Source organism: Aotus nancymaae, unplaced genomic scaffold, assembly GCF_030222135.1.
Source record: "Aotus nancymaae isolate 86718 unplaced genomic scaffold, 86718_ANA_hifiasm-v0.15.2.pri h1tg000062l, whole genome shotgun sequence".
Taxonomy (NCBI): domain Eukaryota; kingdom Metazoa; phylum Chordata; class Mammalia; order Primates; family Aotidae; genus Aotus; species Aotus nancymaae.
Window position 1 is genome coordinate 11,232,021 of NW_026988476.1, and position 18,822 is coordinate 11,250,842.

Sequence of the window (18,822 nt, forward strand, 5' to 3'; positions counted from 1 at the left end):
TCATTAAATGCAAACTCTTTCAATGCTGAATATTTTCAGTTACATAAAGAATAAACAGTCAAATACTTTACCAAAAAAATGTCAATAGTTTTTAATAGTCCTTTATGTGTATGCCATTAAAATCATTCACATTCTAAAGTACTTTACATACAAAAACTTCTCATGGTAAAATAAAAGGCTATAAGGAAAATAATAAAATATCCATCAGTTTATGGTTTATTTCTTGATTTACTTTTCTGATTATGGCTGCCAAGAGGCAAGTGTGGAATGATTCTAGAACAGCTAAACAACATGAGCCAGTAGTTGCTCTAATGTATGGCAAAAGTATAAGCTTAAAAATAATTTCTATTTTGAGTCAAAGGTGTTATTTTGAACTCTGCCCTCTGTAAAAATGTAATTTTCTGGAAATTATGTATATCCCTATGCAAAACTTTCCCATTAGTAAGATGTTAAGGTGATTTCTACTCTTCTTTGCCCTTCAACTACTAAGTAAACCAAAATTTGATTGAGAGCTTGTCATATACATTAAACTCTGAAAGTAGCAGGGGACAATGCTGAGTAGGAAACTACTTTCCCACATTCAAAAGGTTCCAAAGTAACATCTGTACGTAGTTTTAGCACACAGAATGACATATATTACCAGAAAGACATGTATTATAATGTATTACATGTCTATGTTGTCGTTTCTGGTGAGCAGTTTGAATTGATTCAACTGCAGCACTTTCTGTGTTTTCCATCAACGCTTCTTGAGGCAGAGCTTTGCTTATTTGGGCTTGAATGTATGTTCATGTTCCTTTTCTCTATTTAAGTAACCTTTCCAGGTGAAAGCAAGTTTTTCTGAGCAAAGTGTGTGACTTATAATAAATGACAAAGCCTTTAAACAAACTCACTTATAAGATACAATTATTATACTGTAGTAATTTTACATAAACACAATTTTTACTGAATGCTTTCTATGTGTGAGACTCTAGTCTAGGTTCTAGTAGTTTAGCAAATAATAAAAACATACTCTCAGTGGGTTAGTCAGTGGATGTCACCTCTGGGCTATCTCAGAAATAAGCTGGTTTTCTGGCCAGAATTCTGTTTTGTTTGTTTATTTGTTTGTTTTTTGAGACAGAGTCTCACTCTATTGCCCAGACTAGAGTGGAGTGGCACAATCTTGGCTCACTGCAGTCTCTGCGTTCAAGCAATTCTCATGCCTCAGCCTCCCAAGTAGCTGGGATTACAGTCATAAGCCACCACACCTGGCTAATTTTTGTATTTTTAGTAGAGATGGGGTCTTGCCACGTTGGCCAGGTTGGTCTTGAACTCCTAGTCTCAGGTGATCCACCCACCTAGGCCTCCCAAAGTTCTGGGATTACAGGTATGCTCAGCCTCAGAATTTTTTATGGTAGATTCGTATATTAGACTCACATACTATCTTGATAAAATCATATGGACTTCTGTAACATTAAGTAGAGTTTGGTTTTCAAACTTTATAGTATGTGTAGCTAAATATCAATTTTATTATTATTTTTTTCCTTAGACAGAGTATCACTCTGTCGCTCAGGCTGGAGTGCAGTGGTGTGATCTCAGCTTCTGCAACCTCCACCTTCTGGGTTCAAGCAATTCTCTTGCTACAGCCTCCATAGGAGCTAGGATTACAGGTGTGCACCACCATGCCCAGTTAATTTTGTGTGTGTGTTTTTAGCAGAGACAGGGTTTCACCATGTTGGCCAGGATGGTCTCAAATTCTTGACCTCGAGATCTACCTGCCTTAGCCTCCCAAAGTGCTGGGATTACAGGCGTGAACCACTGTGCCCAGCCTATCAATTTTAATTTTTATATCTGATATTTATTTGCTGACTTAGCTATGGTAAAGGACTATGATGTTTTGTATTTCATTCTTTCCTGACAGAATTTATGGAGCTCTTTTCAAAGTTCATTTTGGGAATGGTTCACATGCAAAACCTGATGAAGCAGCATATTATTTGCCATGTTTATCTTCTTAATTATAGAGAGAAATGTTCCATATAACAATTCTGAACAGTTTGTATTAATGTGAGTATAGCTTTCCAAAGCAGTGTCTTCTGTCAGGTTATCATTCATGCGGCTTGATTTGCATTATTAACAGCTAAGAGGAATTTGAAAACAAGCAGACTATGGCCAATATATCAGAAGCTTGATTTACAAAATTTCCACAGGCAAATCTGTTTGCTGGACAGCAAATTAGCAAATGGGCAAGATGTAATTTACAACTGCTTTCAAGCAATGTAGAGATAAAATGCTTAATTATTTATTAATAAAGATCTAATTAATTGTCTGAAATGCTCTAGTGTGAATAAGGCGCAACAGCTTTCTCAGAAAGACACAATATCAAGTAATTAGCAATACATAAATGGTACTCTTGCAAATTCATATTTGTACCTAATGCCTTCCAATCTCTATGTAATAATGCTGATACCTAATGCATAATCAATTTACTTTCTCCTTAACTGACTGAAATATATAAATATATATATTTCAATTAAGGTTAGTCACATGTTTTAATTAGATATCATTACAATGGATGAATTTCTACTCTCATTTCTGTCTCAGATAATGGTATTTATTATAGAAAAATGTCAGAATAAACAGATTAATGTGTGACTATGGAGAAAAATATCATAAAGTATTATATATTTATGCAAAATATGCATAACATCCCTGATTCAATAAATAATAATGTATAAATATTAAATTAGAAAATGCTCCTTTAATATATATCTTTTCAAAACATTCCTTTTATATGATTAGATTAAGTGTATCAGAGAAAATAGATAAGGAAATAATAGAAAACTTGTTCAAGTTGACAAGCTAAAAAAGTGTATAGTAGGTCAAGACCTGCAATCATGTTACCAAATGTCTCTTCATTTAATCAGACAACATTGTCTATCTGAGAATCTTACATAGGTTTTTAAGGTTTTCCTACCCTTCATCTTCTTTGTATGTAAACTGAGTAACTTGACCAGATATGTTTTTCAGGTCCATCTCATAGTCTAAAAGTGTATCTTTATTCTTATCTTTAGAGAAATTATTGCTCCTTAGTGTCTACATTATCAAGATGCTTGTTATTTCAAACAGGGAAGATTAGACTCCTCAAATAAGAAAAAAATATGGTAAGATATTATTTTATAATTTCAAATACACTTCAAATGAAATATTGAAGTTGTCTACAATTTCCAGAGGGAAACGTTTTGAGTAGATCAAGTTTATTCATGACCTTGAAATAACAATAGGGTGTGTAGACAAAAGAGTGTAGACAAAAGAGTGGCCAATATGAATATTACCTGATAAATTAACAGGTGTGGTCAAACTAAGATCTCAGAGAAGGAAATTATCTGGGATTATCCAAGTGTGACCTAAGTGCCACTTCTAAGTGTCCTTAGAAAGCAGATGCAAAAGGAGATGAGAAACACAGGTCTTGCAAAGATGGAGGCTGAAATTAAAGTGATGTGGCCACAAACCAAGGAACAGATTTCTTGGAATTCATGGAGACACCAAAATCTAGAAGTAGTAAGAAAGGCATTCTCATTTAGGACTTTCTGAGGGATTGTAGACCTGCTGAAACCTTGATTTCAGGTTTCTGAACCCAACTATGGAAGAATAGATTTCCCTTCTTTTACTTCATCAAATTTGTAAACAGAAGCCACAGAAAATGAGTAAGAGCATAATGTTATTGGGATTTTAATTAGATAATCCATATAGACTGTTTAAAATAACAGTCATTTCTGGATGACATTGATCATTGACCTAATACTCACAATTAAGTACATTTTTGGGGCAGAGAGATCCTGCATTTTAAGGAGACAGCACAATATCAGTTGCTCAGGGGAGCCTCATGCTTGACCAATGCTCATGAGCAAATTTATGTAGAACTGTAAACTTCAGCCATCAAAGCATTTTCCTACATTGGGTTGTGCCATAACCTGGATATTTAAATTGCCCTGGAAGTATCTGTTTTCAACTCAACAAAGAATGAATGAGATTTGACACAGGATGATAATTGACATAGGCAGACGCAAAGGAAGGCAAAGACCTGCAGTCAAGGGTCATTGCCTCTAAAGACATGTATGGATTCCTGCACTCTCTCTAAGATGGAAAATAGTGAGGGTTAGGGATAGGAAGGCAATATTTAAGATCTCAATCAACCTACCTATCACACAGTTCAGTCCTATTCTAGTTATTTGTATTTTTCCATGGCAGTATCATTACCCCAGTCATTCTCTACTGGGGGCAACATTATCCCACAACTTAAACCTCAGAAACATTTAGAAATATCTGGAGATATTTTTGATTCCCATGACCATTTGGTCAGGTGTCCCAGCATCTAATAGGAAGAAGCCAGGAATGCTGCTAAACATAAAATAAACAGGACAGTGGCCCATAAAAAATAATTAATGGTCCAAAATGTCAATTATATTAAGGTTGATAAACCCTAATCTAACATAATAAATGTTATTTATTCATTATTTTTAACCTCTACCATTAAAATATAGGATCCATGAAAGCAGGGACATTTTATGATTTGTCCCCTACTCTATGCCTAGAAACTGTAAATAAAAAATTAGGAGCTCAAACATATTTCACTTTAATGACTGAGGAAAAGTGTATGACCCAGGAAAACAATACTTAAGATATTTTGAGGAATGGATTATCAGAGATAATTATGAACAACTATACACTAAAATATCAAAAAACCTTGAGGAAATTAATAAATTCCTGGACATATACAACCTACAAGGACTGAATAAGAAAGAAATAGAAAATGTGAACAGATTAATAATGATTAATAATACTGAATCAGTAATAAAGTCTCTCAACAAAGAGCCCAGTACCTGCTGGCTTTGCTGCTGAATTCTACCAAATTTATCAAGTAGATTTAACAACAATTCTTCTCAACTACTCTAAAAAGTTGAAGAAGAGAGAGAGAGTTATTTCTAACCCATTCTACAAGGTCAGCATTACTTTGATACCAAAATTAGACAAGGACATACAAAAAATGAAAACTATATGTTGATACCCCTAAAGAACAGAGATGCAAAAATCCTCAACAAAATATTAGCAAACCAAATCCAACGACACATCAGAAAGATAATATACCATGAACAAGTGAGATTTATCAAAGGGATGCAAGCACAGTTCAACATACCCAAATCAATATACAAAATACACACATCAATAAATGTGATCATATTAACAGGATGAAGGACAAAAACCATATAAGCATCTCAATTGATACTAAAAAAATTTAACAAAACTTAACATCCCTTCATTATAAATACTCTAAATAGATTACATGTAGAAAGAACATGCCTCAACACAATAAACATAATACATGACAAACCTACAGCTAACATCATACTGAATGGGAAAAGCTGAAAGCCTTTCCTCCAAGAACTGAAACAAGATAAGAATGCCTACTTTTGACACTTAGTCAACAGAGTACTAGAAGGTCTAGCTAGAGCAATCAAGAAAGACAAAGAAATAAAAAGCATCCAACTTGGAAAAGAGAAAGGCAACTTGTCTCTCTTTGCAGATGACATGATCTTATATATAGAAAAGCCACTGAGAAACTCTTGAAATTGATCAACTTAGTAATGTTGGAAATACAAAATCAAGGTACAAAATAAGAAGTGTTTCCATGTACCAATAATGAACTAGTTGAAAAAAAATCTAGAAAGTAATCCCATTTACAGCAGCTACAGAAAATACCAGGAAATAAATTTACCCAAGGAAGTGAAAGACCTCAACAAGGTAAACTACAAAACAATGATGAAAGAAATTAAAGAGGACACAAACAAATCCAAAGACATCTCATGCTCAGGAATGAAAAGAAGTAGTATTGTTAAAATGACCATGCTACACAAGGCAATCTTCAGATTCAATACAATCTCTTACAAAATTCCCATGACATAGTTAACAATAATAGAAAAAAATTCTAAAATTCATATAGAACCCCAAAGAACCCAAAAAGATAAAGCAATCATGAGCAACATAAATAAATAAAGATGGAGGCATCACATAGTTGACTTCAAAATATTCCACAAAGACATAGTAACAAAACAACATGATATAGATACGTTGACCAATGGAACAGAATACAGAACAGAAATGAATTTACATATTTACAGCCAACTGATTTTCAACAATGTCTTCAAGAACATTCATTGGGGAAAGTTTACCCTTTTCAATGAAATGTTCTGGGAAAAGGTGCCATATATTCATACACAAAACAATGAAACTAGACCACTAAATCTAGCACTATAGAAAAATCAACTCAAAATAGATTAAAAACTTAAATGTAAGACCTGACACTATAAAACTATGACCAAAAAATATAGGATAAATTTTTCAAGACATTTGTCCTGGCAAAGATTTTATGGCTATGACCTCAAAAGCCCAGGCAACAAAAAACAAAAACTGACAAATGGGGCCATATTAAACTAAAAAGCTTTTGCACAGCAAAGAAAACAATGAAGTAAAGAGATAATTTGTAGAATGGGAGGATATATTTGCAAACTATTTATCTGACATAAAAATCTGATCCCTAGATTATATGGAATTCAGGTATTATCTTATACCATTTAGAATGGATATTATTAAAAAGACAAAAAAAATAGATGTTGGCAAGAATGTTGGAAAGTATGGAGAAAAGAGAACTCACACACTGTTCATGGGAATATAGATTAGTGTAGCTATTATGCAAAACACTTTGGAGATTTCTTAAAAACTAAAAATAGAACTACTGTACAATTCAGCAATCCTGCTACGTGGTATTTATCCAAAGTAAATGAAGTTAGTATATCAAAAGATATCTAAATACCTGGGTACCCGGGGTATCCTAAATACCTGAAAACCTGAATACCCAGGTTTATTGCAGCACTATTCACAAGTGGGATCATATCAAGTTAAAAGTCTTCCCCACAGCAAAGGAAAGAATCAACAAACTGAAGTGACCACCCACAGAATGGGAGAAAATATTTGAAAACCACTCAACTAACAAGGATTTCATAACCAGAATATATGAATAGCTTAAAAAATTTATTAATCCCATCAAAAATAGGCAAAAGATTTGAGTAGACATTTCTCAAAAGAAGACATACAAATGGTATGCAGTTATATGAAATGGTGTTCAATATCACTGATTATCAGAGAAATGCAAATCAAAACTACAGTGAGATGTCATCTCACCCCTGTAAAAACAACTTATTTCCAAATGACAGGCAATAACAAATGCTGGTGAGGATATGGAGAAAAGGGAACCCTTGTACACTATTGCTAGGCGTGTAAATTAGTACAACCATTACCAAAAACAGTTTGAAGGATCCTCAAAAAAGTGAAAACAGAACTACCATACGATCCAGCAATCCCACTGTTAGTTATGTACCCAAAAGAAAGGAAGTCCAGTATGTTGACGAGATACCTGCACTTCCATGTTTGTTGCAGCCCTCTTCACAACAGCCAAGATTTGGAAACAACCTAAGCGCCCATCAAAAGATGAATAGATAATAAAAATGTGACACTTGTACACAGGGAATAACGTTCAGCCATAACAAAAGAATGATAACCTGTCATTTGCAACAACATGGATAGAAGTGGAGGTCATTTTGCTACATGAAATAAGCCAGGCACAGAAAGACAGACATTGCACGTTCTCGCTTATCTGTGAGATCTAAAAATCAAAACAACTGACCTCACTGACACAGAGAGTAGAAGGATGGTTACCAGAGGCTGGGAAGGGTAGTAGTGGAGGTAGGGGTGCTTAATAGGTAGATAAAAAATATTTAGAAGGAATGAATAAGACCTATTATTTGATAGTACAATAGGATGTCTATAGTCAAAAATAATTTTACATTTAACAATAACTGAAAGAGTATAATTGTACTGTTTGTAACACAAAGGATAAATACTTGGGGGAATGGAAATCCCATTTTAAATGGTGTGATTACTCTGCATTGCATGCCTATATCAAATCATCTTATATACTCCTCTTACTATTATTTTTTAGGAAAAGCAAGATTTTTTTTTTCTCATTGCCCATGAACAGTGCCTTTTTTTCTTTATGCATTTCCCAGCACATATAGTTTATAGGAAACTTGTATTTTGCTAGCTCTGCTTTGTTAAGTAAGCATTACCTGGAAAGAGCAAAATTTTTTTAAAAAACCTTAACATTATTAAGGATTTGACATTACAGATTCCCAAATGAAAGAGCCAGAAAGTGAGGAAATGTGAAAGGAGAAAATCTTACTTTTGTCTTGTGAAAAGCGAAGTTGGTTGCAAGTCTGCATTGTTGAGAGATAATTCTTTGTGGCATACATATTTTTGTCCATCTTATCTGCAGAGTCATGGACATCCTTTTGCTATAGTCTATATTTTCAAGGCTGTTTGTAAAACAGTGTTGGAAGAAAGGGTTTTCTTTGCTGTGACAGAGGGTGAGTTTGCCTACTATCCAGTACAATAAAGCTAATGTTTTCTTTCAAAGCAAATGTTGCTCATGTTTGTTTGCATCCCATTATTAAGAACTAGAATGTCCTAATTTGGTGGTTCCCCTACTATGTCACAAACCATGTGCCTACAACCTGGCCAGGCTCTCCAGGCATTTTGGGGGGGCAGCAAATAGGAAACGTGCATGAACATAAAGCTCCTGCTGCCTCCTGTATATAATAAAATACTTTGTGACCCAGGAATCTTCTGTCTCCTGTCAGCATACATGAAACATAACTACTTTGTTAGCCTGCAAATAAGGTAACCTTCAGACCACTTTCAGTTCTTGATATGCTTAAACATGGGGACATATGTTAGATCCTCGTTAGTACTAATATAGATAAAAAATGATTTAATTGATGGATTTTTTATAAAAGCAAAACTAAGGTAAAGGAACAACAACAGTGACCACAAACTAGGGTTTATAGTTATTAATTATAAGAAAAAAATACACATGCATATATAATATGTAGAGGTTATAAAATTATTCAAAACAAAGTAAGGAAATATCTTAAAGAATTAAAATAACATTTCTGAAAAAGATTATGGTAGAAAATTTTGGATAATTATTTTTATATTCTTTTTATGTCTTAATATAAAGTTATTCTTATTTATGCAAACATTTGAAAAAATATGACATACATTCATTATATGCATTTATTAAAAATAAATATTGTAATCTGATCAAACACAATTAATAATTAAAGCATAAAGCCTTCATTGTATGTTGGTAGTGATACTACAAAGTTGTTCTTGACATGTGAGCCAATTTGCTAGCCATGACCATCAAGAGAGAATAAGAGTGCAATGAAGTGCTAGGATTAGAATATCAAAGATTAGTAAGTGATGTCGCAAGCCAGAACTCTGACAAATAACATGCAGGAAAGCATAGCCTATGAAGAATATAATAAAGACTGCCTACATAAACATAAGGATAATCAGAAACTTCAAGTTTTGAAATGAATTGTGATCCTTCAATACCTCTCTTTTCAGTGTAATGCTGAAATGAAGGAAAAATTAGGGCATACATCTATATTGTGATATTCTCTTTAATACAGCATTGATTATAATAGTCTTCCTACAAGAAAAAGTTTGAAGAATTCAGGGAAGAAAAGAAGAGTAGCAGTCACTAAATAACTATAAACAAAAGTATAAACAAACATTTTTAAAGAGCTTTTGGGGGGATTTGCATATTCTGTTTTAGGATATCAACTCCAAGGCAGTTACAAATAGCAAGTAGCATGGCAGGAGATGCAGGGTTCTCCAAGTGTGTTTGATAGGAATTGCAGTGAAAAGGCAAGGACAGAATTTCAGGGACTGGTGCAGGGGGTAATTTATTAGCTAATAATGAAATCAGGGTGATTTGAGTAATAAAAGGGAATTGATGGACTGAATGAATAATGAAATTTTGATTAATCTTTTAAAATTAGAAACCATGAAAGTCAAGGAGTGTGAAGGGAAGAGGGCACTGTATTTCCTTGGAAGTGAAGCTGTTCTCTGTAATGGCAGGGTTTAAAGTTGTCACATGCAAATGGCTCACTGAAATTCACTGGTGTAGACCAAGGAATCAATTACTATGCTATAAACCAACAGCTATGGCTATTTAACTGCTCTTCAGTTAAAAAAAATTAACATTTATAGTTACGTACTGAATTTTACAAAATAGTCATTGAATAAGCATATTTATAAGCAATAATAAAAGCATGCTGATACTTCGTGAAATGGATATGGAATCAAGGCTTCATGGGTCATAATTAGTATTGCTATCTTGTATGAAGCACCTTACCTTTACTTCTGTACAATAAGAATAGATGTCTCAGTAAATATCCAGTTCTCAATCTTAATGTTAAATTTATTTATTACTAATAACCCATTATATATATATATATAAACTACCAAACAAAAATCTTGAGAGAATAGTTATGCATGTTATAAAATATTTTGAGTGAACTTTTTTAAGAACTCCTTTTTAAATCTTTAGATGTATGTGTGTGTGTGTATATATATATAGTATATGTGTATTTAAATGTATACATGTGTTTATATATGTTTATGATTTTTATTTCTTGCTCTAACTAGTAAGATGTATTAAATGTTATTTTGTGATTCTAGAAAATAATATGCAGCTTTTAATACTAACAAGACAATTCACCCTTCCTGTATTGTTTGGATTTTTTTCTCTATTAGGAGTTTCTAAACATCCTTTTAGGTATGTAACAAAAGAGCAAAAACCTTGTTCCCTAGTTTCACTGCTGACTGTAACATAAAATGAAGACTAGGCCAAAAGACATACTGCGTTCAAGTGCCTTAAGCTGTTTTCAGAGAGCAAGGGCTCTAGTTCAGTAAAAGGTGGTGCAGAACTGGCCTGCTATATTTATAATTGGGAACACTATTTTGTAGTTTGTGGTATTAATCAAAATTGAACGATTTTATTAGGATAACAGAATGCTTATGGTTCTTCAACAGTTTTCTATAATAATTCAGACCTAGGACTCGGACTGGATATTTCTTTCTGCCTACTCTATGATTTTGGGTACACAAACATGCAAAACTTCTTTTTGTTTTCATGAAGATATTGTATAATATTTTTCCTATACTGGATGATTTATTTGGTTGGAGGATTCAAATTTATTTTTAGTGTTTTATTAAGCCCAATCTGTAATTATTACACAGTTGAAATTTAACCAATATCATCTTTTCCTCAGGTTAAAGTTGCTTTCTCCAAAAATCTTTTCATGACCTTAAACAACAAGGTGAGTTTCATCCTATACACACTTCTATCATCCTGGAGATGCCCATGTGGTTGTAATATTACGTTAGAGTTGTATGTTCCTTTTTGAGTATAAAATGTTAAGTTATGAAGCCCTTAAGTTCAAAGAGCAAGTTTTGTAAGGGGATGTTCATATAGCCCGCTTTGCCAGAGCCAGTTTTACTTTTGAACTGTTGCCAAAATATTCTGTGTATGTCTCCTCTTTACACTGAAAAGTGTCTTAGTCTGGATGAAAAATGACATGGTCACTCCACTTATAAACACTGGTATACGGTGGCTACTATATAAAGATTTGTGGAACTAACAAATGAATGAACAGTTGGGTGAATGAAGGAACTGACCATAGTTACCTTTCATGTTATGTTTTTCAGAGTAATTTTGAAATACTCTCTTTTAAAAACTTTACCATTCACATTGCATTCACAAGAAAAAAAGGAAGAAGTGAATAATTGACTCAAATATTGAGAGAACTATTTCTATATTTTATACGGGCAGTATCCATTATCTTGTTTAACTCTTTCTCTTATCTATTTCTCTGTCTGATTTTTTTCTTACTGGATTGTTATTTTTATAATTTTTCATGGTACCAGTGCAGATAAAACTTAAAAGATCTTTATGCAGTGTCTCTCTTAAGTATAAAAATATTTCATTTATATCTTCCAGTACTTCTTATCTATTTCATTTTGAAGAAATTGGTCATGAATTATACATACCTGCACAGCATGAAATATTCAATTCGTGTTCTTTCATTCCATTTCAGCCTACCAAACAAAGAAAGAGTTGTTTGAGCATAGAAAATATAGGGTCTGTGGATAGCAATATGCCAGTGTTATTTAATAGCATTTTCCCATAACAGGGCTCAGATGAGAAGTCTAACCTAACAATATTTCTATTTTACACGCTCAGTGCAAGTCCATGTAAGTCATTCAATTAACTGAAACAGAAGCTTTGTTTTAAGTATACAAATTACACTTCTCAAAATACAAAGTTTGTTTTCGAAAAGTCAGAAATAATTCTGATGCGAAATGGAATTATTATCAAACAAAGTCAAAGTTAGGCATATTATAGAAAACTGAGAAAATTAATATAGATTTATTAGGCCAATGACTACTTTTTGAATAGTAATGAAGATGTTCACCAATGATTTGAATTGGTAATTGTTGATTTAATCTGTTCGGTTTAATTCTTTACAACTGAATACTTCCTATGATAAATCTTTCTAAATCTAAAAAGAATGACGTCTTCACCATTTACTGAAGAATTCTGTTATATATGAGGTGAGTGCATGGGCTGAGACCTCAGATATCTTCAGGTTACAGCTAGCATACTCTTCCTTAGGGAAAACTCAATGCAATAATATATTTTATTTGAGCTAACTTACTCCTTAGACAATCTGCAGTTGTTCTCCTTTTATAAACCAATTAATCAAGGATTTGTCATATATTTTTTTAGCCAACTACTAGGGGCAAGTGAATTCTATTCACCAGTAAAATGTATTTTTTTTTTCTACCTACCTGATGTAGAGAAATAAATGGAAGACAACAAAATCAAACAAAATAACAACTAAATTGTGAGCTCCAAGTGGAGCTATTTACTTCATCATGCACAGCACATCAAACTACTCCAGGAAATGTTCAACAGATGTGTAAAATTTATAGATTGTGGTCACAGCTTCACTATTTAAGCCTTTACGGTTTAGAAATTATTCAAATTTAAATTGACTAGCACAATATAAACTCAGTCATCACATTCAGTGGAAGGTTTTTTGATTTCCATTTTAAATATATATTTTTTTCTTAGAATCTTTCCTTAAAGCTAAAGAGTTCATTTAGGATTGAGACTCCGTAACAATACAATCATGGTTATATGTTAGAAATGTCGAAGAAAACAGTTTTAAATTTCTTTTAAATATGATACACCACATTTTGAAAGTTCTTAGCTATATTTGTTTCTATTTTAGTTCATTTAAAATGACTGTATCAATATGCACTGTGTATATTGTAGTGTTTCTCAAAATCAGTAATTCATTAATTATTCTTCTAGCCCTAGCCACTTAGAAAGTCTAAGTAGAAAAACTGAAATTAGACTTTAAATATTTTTTATCATAATGATTAATATTTATAAAGCACTAACTGTGCCAGGGAGTGTTGTTAGTGCTGTGATAAGGATGTCTATTTAATATTCACTGAAATCTATTCCATAATCATTATCATTATCACATGTGACAACAGATGATGAAATAGCAGTATAGTAGGTTAAGAACATTTTAAGATCATGTAGATACTAAGTTGTGGAACTGGAATTCTAACCAAGAAATTTGATTCTACAATTTGTTTTTTTGCGCTTCTTTCAGTAGCTGTCCACCAGCCTCATTCCCAGAGACGCTGGATAGCATTAACTTCCTGTTCTAATCAAACAGAAAACAAAAATCAAAATAACAACTAATCAAATATTGCTACTCAAATATCTCCTCTGTTAGCTTGTTATGCAATATTTTACAATTTAGTGTTTTCTTTAGAGATTACAATATGCATTCTTAACAAGTTACATTCTAATCTAGATTACATATTTTAGTACTTTCTAAATAATGAAAGGCCTTAGGACATTTCACTTACCATGTCTTTAACTTTTTTACTATTGCTGTCATATATCTTAATTTTGCATGTATTTAAATTTAACTGGGCCAGGCACAGTGGCTCATGCCTGTAATCCCAGCACTTTGGGAGGCTGAGGTGGGCAAATAATTAGGTCAGGAGTTCGAGACCAGTTTGCCCAGTTTGAGACCAGTTTAAATATGGTGAAACCCCATCTTTACTAAAAATACAAAAATTAGCCAGGCATAGTGGCAGGCATCTGTAGTCCTGGCTACCTGGGAGGCTGAGGGAGAAGAATCGCTTGAACCTGGGAGGTGGAGGTTGCAGTAGGCCGAGATCACATCACTACACTCCAGCCTGGGCAAGAGAGTGAGACTCCATCTAAAAAAAAAATACATTTAATTTTGATCACTCTAATAACTAGGTCAACTGTGAGTCTGCTCCATATATATATATATATTTTGCCTTGTATCGCTGTCTCCTGGTTTGACTGGTAAATTTTATTAAATACTAAACATTGTGTGAAAAAAAATTGCCAATTCTGTAAGATGTTATCATTCTACCAAAAAGAGTTATCTTTATGTCTAGAGGCAATTAAAGCAGGAGAAAATCACTTTACTCTATCACAGCATGGTGCTAAGCCAAGATGGATTTTGTTCATTATAGGACCCTTGTGTTCCCAGTGCTACTTACTTTTAGAGGCAGAATTTCAAGGATTTCAGTTGAATCCTCTTCTTGGAAAGCCCTGAAATCTGCTTATTTTTTCCACTGTTCTATGAGACTGATGAAAACTTTCCTCACTTTCCCAGTCCTGCACTGCTTACCAATTAAGAAATGGCTCCAGAATGAAAGTGGTGTTCAGTCTTTATTCTCTTTGTTTTTTATTCTCTCTAGGTTCTTAATTTTTCTACTCTGGCTGCTTTGGAAATTGTGAATTTTTCTTGGCCTTCTCGGCCTCATGAAATTACTAAAACTACTGAACTTTTGTAGCACCTTCTGCTTGCCTTTCAGCCACACACAGGCTGCACAAAAATTGGCAGAAACTCTGAGGGCAAATTTGGTGAAATGTTAGGTACACTGTAATGTACTTCTCTCTCTAGTGCCTTGAAGAAGACTGTGACTCAGCTGCCTTTGTTTCTCAGTAGTAACTCCAAACAGGTGGCTTTTGAATTTTACCTAGCTTTCCTAAATAGAACTTGGTAGGGGGGTTGTTCTTATAACATCTATTCTGTTTTAGCAGAAAGAACTCCCCTCTACTCCTCAATTGGTTAAAATCTGTTCATATTCAATCACATCTTTTCCATTTATCTTCAAAGTATTTATCTCAGTTTGTAAGCTTGCATTATGCATTAAATTATGAGCTTACTGAGCACAAGGAATGGGCTTCTTTTGTACAACACAAAATCCTAAGCATCTACTTCAGGAATATTTGAAAGAATTATAACCATCAAAGAAAAAAAAGGAATGAAAAAGTGAAAAACACTGCCACTAATAACTTGTAATGTACAAAATGTGAACTTCCCTTTCTTGTGGAAAGAATATACATGCTTGTTCACTGATAGCTTGATTATGGAACTTGCTTTGGTTGAAGAAATATAAATGAAAGAGATTCATTTTTACTAGAAGAATAGCCATCATTGGGTTCCCCTGTATTCTCCCCTTTACCTCTTGCAAGAGAATTGCCAGAAATGTATCTTAGGCTATTTCTTCAGCCTAGGCCTCTTCATGAAGAAGTAGAAGAGTTAACTGAACTTAATTAGTAACACATATGTCACGTGAAAGATAAATATTTGTTCTTGTAAGAGGCAGAGATTTTAGAATCTTTTTACTGCTGCATAGCTTGGATAAATTGACTGATATAGGAATTAATACTAGGAAAGAATACTCTTAAAAATTATGGTGCTAGTTTTGGGGCTAAGCAGAAAGGATGATGGAACTCTTCATGAATGTTAGAAAACTACCAAGCCATGTTATGTAATATGAAAATTTTGTTAAAACTGTAGCGCGGTCAGGCGAATATGGAGGATGAGGCAAAACTTCATAAACCAATTTATTCAACTTTTGAACCACTGGTTGTGTGATAATGTGGTTGAGCATTGTCGTGGGGAAGAATTAGACCCTTTCTGTTGACCAATGCTGGCTGCAGACTAGATTTAGTGCATCTCATCCATTTGGTGAACATACTTATCAGATGTAATGGTTTTGGCAGGATTTAGAAAGCTGTAGTGGATCAGACCAGTAGGAGACCACCAAACAGTGACCACAACCCTTTTTGGTGGAAGTTTGTGTTTGGGAAGTGCTTTGGAGTTTCTTCTCAGTCCAGCCACTGAGCTGGTCTTTGCCAGTTTGTGATATAAAATCTATTTTTCGTCACATGTCACAATCCCCTTGAGAAATGGTTGTGTAGAACAAGAGAAGATGACACTTCAAAGCAACAATTTTTTTTTTTGGTTCAGCTCATAAGGCACCCACTTATTGAGCTTTTTCACCTTTCCAGTTTCCTTCAAATACCAAATGACCGTAGAATGGTTGGTGTTGAGTTCTTTGTTGTAAGAGTTTCGATCATCTTCAACAATTGCTTTATTTATTTATTTAGTTTAGTTTGTTTGTTTGTTTGAGATAGAGCCCTGCTTTGTCATCCAGGCTGATAGTGGGGCAATCTCAGCTCACTGCAACTTCCAACTCCTGGGTTCAAGCGAATCTCCAGCCTCAGCCACCTGAGTAGCTGGGAATACAGATGTGCACCACCACGCCCAGCTAATTTTTTTTATTTTTAGTAGAGATGGAGTTTGTCATGTTGCTCAGTCTGTTATTGAACTCCTAAGCTCAAAGTGATCCACCCGCCTCAGCCTCCCAAAGTCCTGGGATTACAGGCACGAGCCACTGTGCCCAGCAATGATTGCTTTCAATTGGTCGTTGTCAACTTCTGATGGATGGTCACTATGCTCCTCATTTTCAAGGCTCTCATCTTCTTTGCAAAACTTCTTGAACCACCATTTCAATGTACCTTTGTTAGCAGGTCCTGGGCCAAATGTGTTTTTTTTTTTTTTTTTTTTTTTTTTTTTTTTTGAGACGGAGTCTCGCTCTTGTTACCCAGGCTGGAGTGCAATGGCGCGATCTCGGCTCACCGCAACCTCCGCCTCCTGGGTTCAGGCAATTCTCCTGCCTCAGCCTCCTGAGTAGCTGGGATTACAGGCACGCGCCACCGTGCCCAGCTAATTTTTTTGTATTAATAGAGACGGGGTTTCACAATGTTGACCAGGATGGTCTCGATCTCTCGACCTCGTGATCCACCCGCCTCGGCCTCCCAAAGTGCTGGGATTACAGGCTTGAGCCACCGCGCCCGGCCCCAAATGTGTTTTTGATGTTGTGAGTTGTCTCTGCTTCTTTACAACCCATTTTGAACTGGAATAAGAAAATTGCTCAAATTTGGTTTTTGTCCAACATCATTTCCATAGTCTAAAATAAACATAAAATAGATGGCAACTAAGTAATTAGCAAAAATACATAAAGCAAGAAATGCCCACTAAAACTATGTATAACATAATCACATTTATTTTAGAATGTATTCCAATATCAAATGGCAAATTCCAACAATGCAAAACCCAGAATTTCTGTTGCACTAACCTAATACCAATTTCTCTGAGTCCAGTGAGACATGACACACTCATATGCAATAGGTCACATAAAGCGGATTTATTACTTAATAGGTAGGCAGCAAGGGACAAAAGAGGTCCAGGATTCATTGCAAGCCAGTCCTCAAGGCTAAAGACAGCTTCCTAGGGTGGATGAAGTCTCAACTGCAGGTGCCCACTTCCCCCACAGCTGAGAGACCCAGAAAAGGCAGCCCACCCTACATAATACACTCAGGAGTCACAGGACTCATTGGGCAAAGCTCTGAAGGACATCTTGTTCCCAGGGGAGAGAGGGACAATAGGGGAACTGTTCCAGGAAGTCCCCTAGGAGGGACAGAAACAAGGCCCAGGCTGTTTCAGAAAGTTCCTCCCTATTTCAAGATACTGCACTGCCAGCACATTTACAGTTATTCTTGAGAACTACAAGCAAGAAAGTGGGGAAAACTTAGTCTGTCCAAGGCCTCCTGGAGAATTGTCCTGATACAGTCTCCTTTGCATTCTCTGCTTAAGGTTTCAGGAGGCTGGAACCAAAGTGTTGGCATAATCGGAGTCATCAGTAGGCCCTAGGGAAAATTCTGCTTCTGAGCTCATTCAATTTTTTGGCAGAATTCAGTCTTTGTGAGACCAAGGACCCCAATTCATTGAGGGCTGTCAGTTGCAGGTGGCTCTCCGCCTTGAAAGGCAGCTCACATTTCTCTTTATGTAGCTCCCTGTATTTTCTAACCAGCAATGGAGTATCAAATCTTTCTCATACTTGCAATATCCCTCTCACAGATAATCCCACACAGACACTCTCTCTTTATAAAACTCACAATAAATTAGTAACCTTAATTAGATTTGCAAAATCTCTTTTGTCATATAACAAAATTAGAGCATGATATCACATTAAATTTACATTCATGGGGATTAGAATAAATTACCTAACAGAGCTGTTGTAGTGAGTATTTATTTGTGTGTTTATAAGGTTTTAAAATATGTTCCAATCATAAGGATTATGCTTTTGCATTTTCACTGAGTTTCACTAGTCTTGAGGTAGTATTTTAATATTAATTTCTAGACTGGGACTGTTCTCACCTTAAAATTCATGAAAATTTAGTGTCTGCATGTATGTCTATGCACACATATTTATTCTTTTTGTTTGTTTCACTCTTGTCACCCAGATTGGAGTGCAATGGCACAAACTCAGCTCACTGCAACCTCCACCTCCTGGATTCAAGTGATTCTACTGCCTCAGCCTTCTGAGTCACTGAGATTACAGGTGCCTGTCCCTATGCCTGGCTAATTTTTGTATTTTTAGTAGAGAGGGGATTTTACCATG

General features: G+C 34.7%; 1 long non-coding RNA gene across 1 annotated transcript in view; it reads right to left on the reverse strand.

Moving 5' to 3' along the window:
• Positions 1-18,822, reverse strand: part of LOC105728800 (uncharacterized) — a 257,617-nt gene that overhangs the window by 75,480 nt on the left and 163,315 nt on the right. The window contains exon 4 of the long non-coding RNA XR_001110137.2: positions 11,989-12,036. This is a non-coding gene — a long non-coding RNA (uncharacterized LOC105728800). The remainder of the gene's footprint in view (positions 1-11,988; positions 12,037-18,822) is intronic.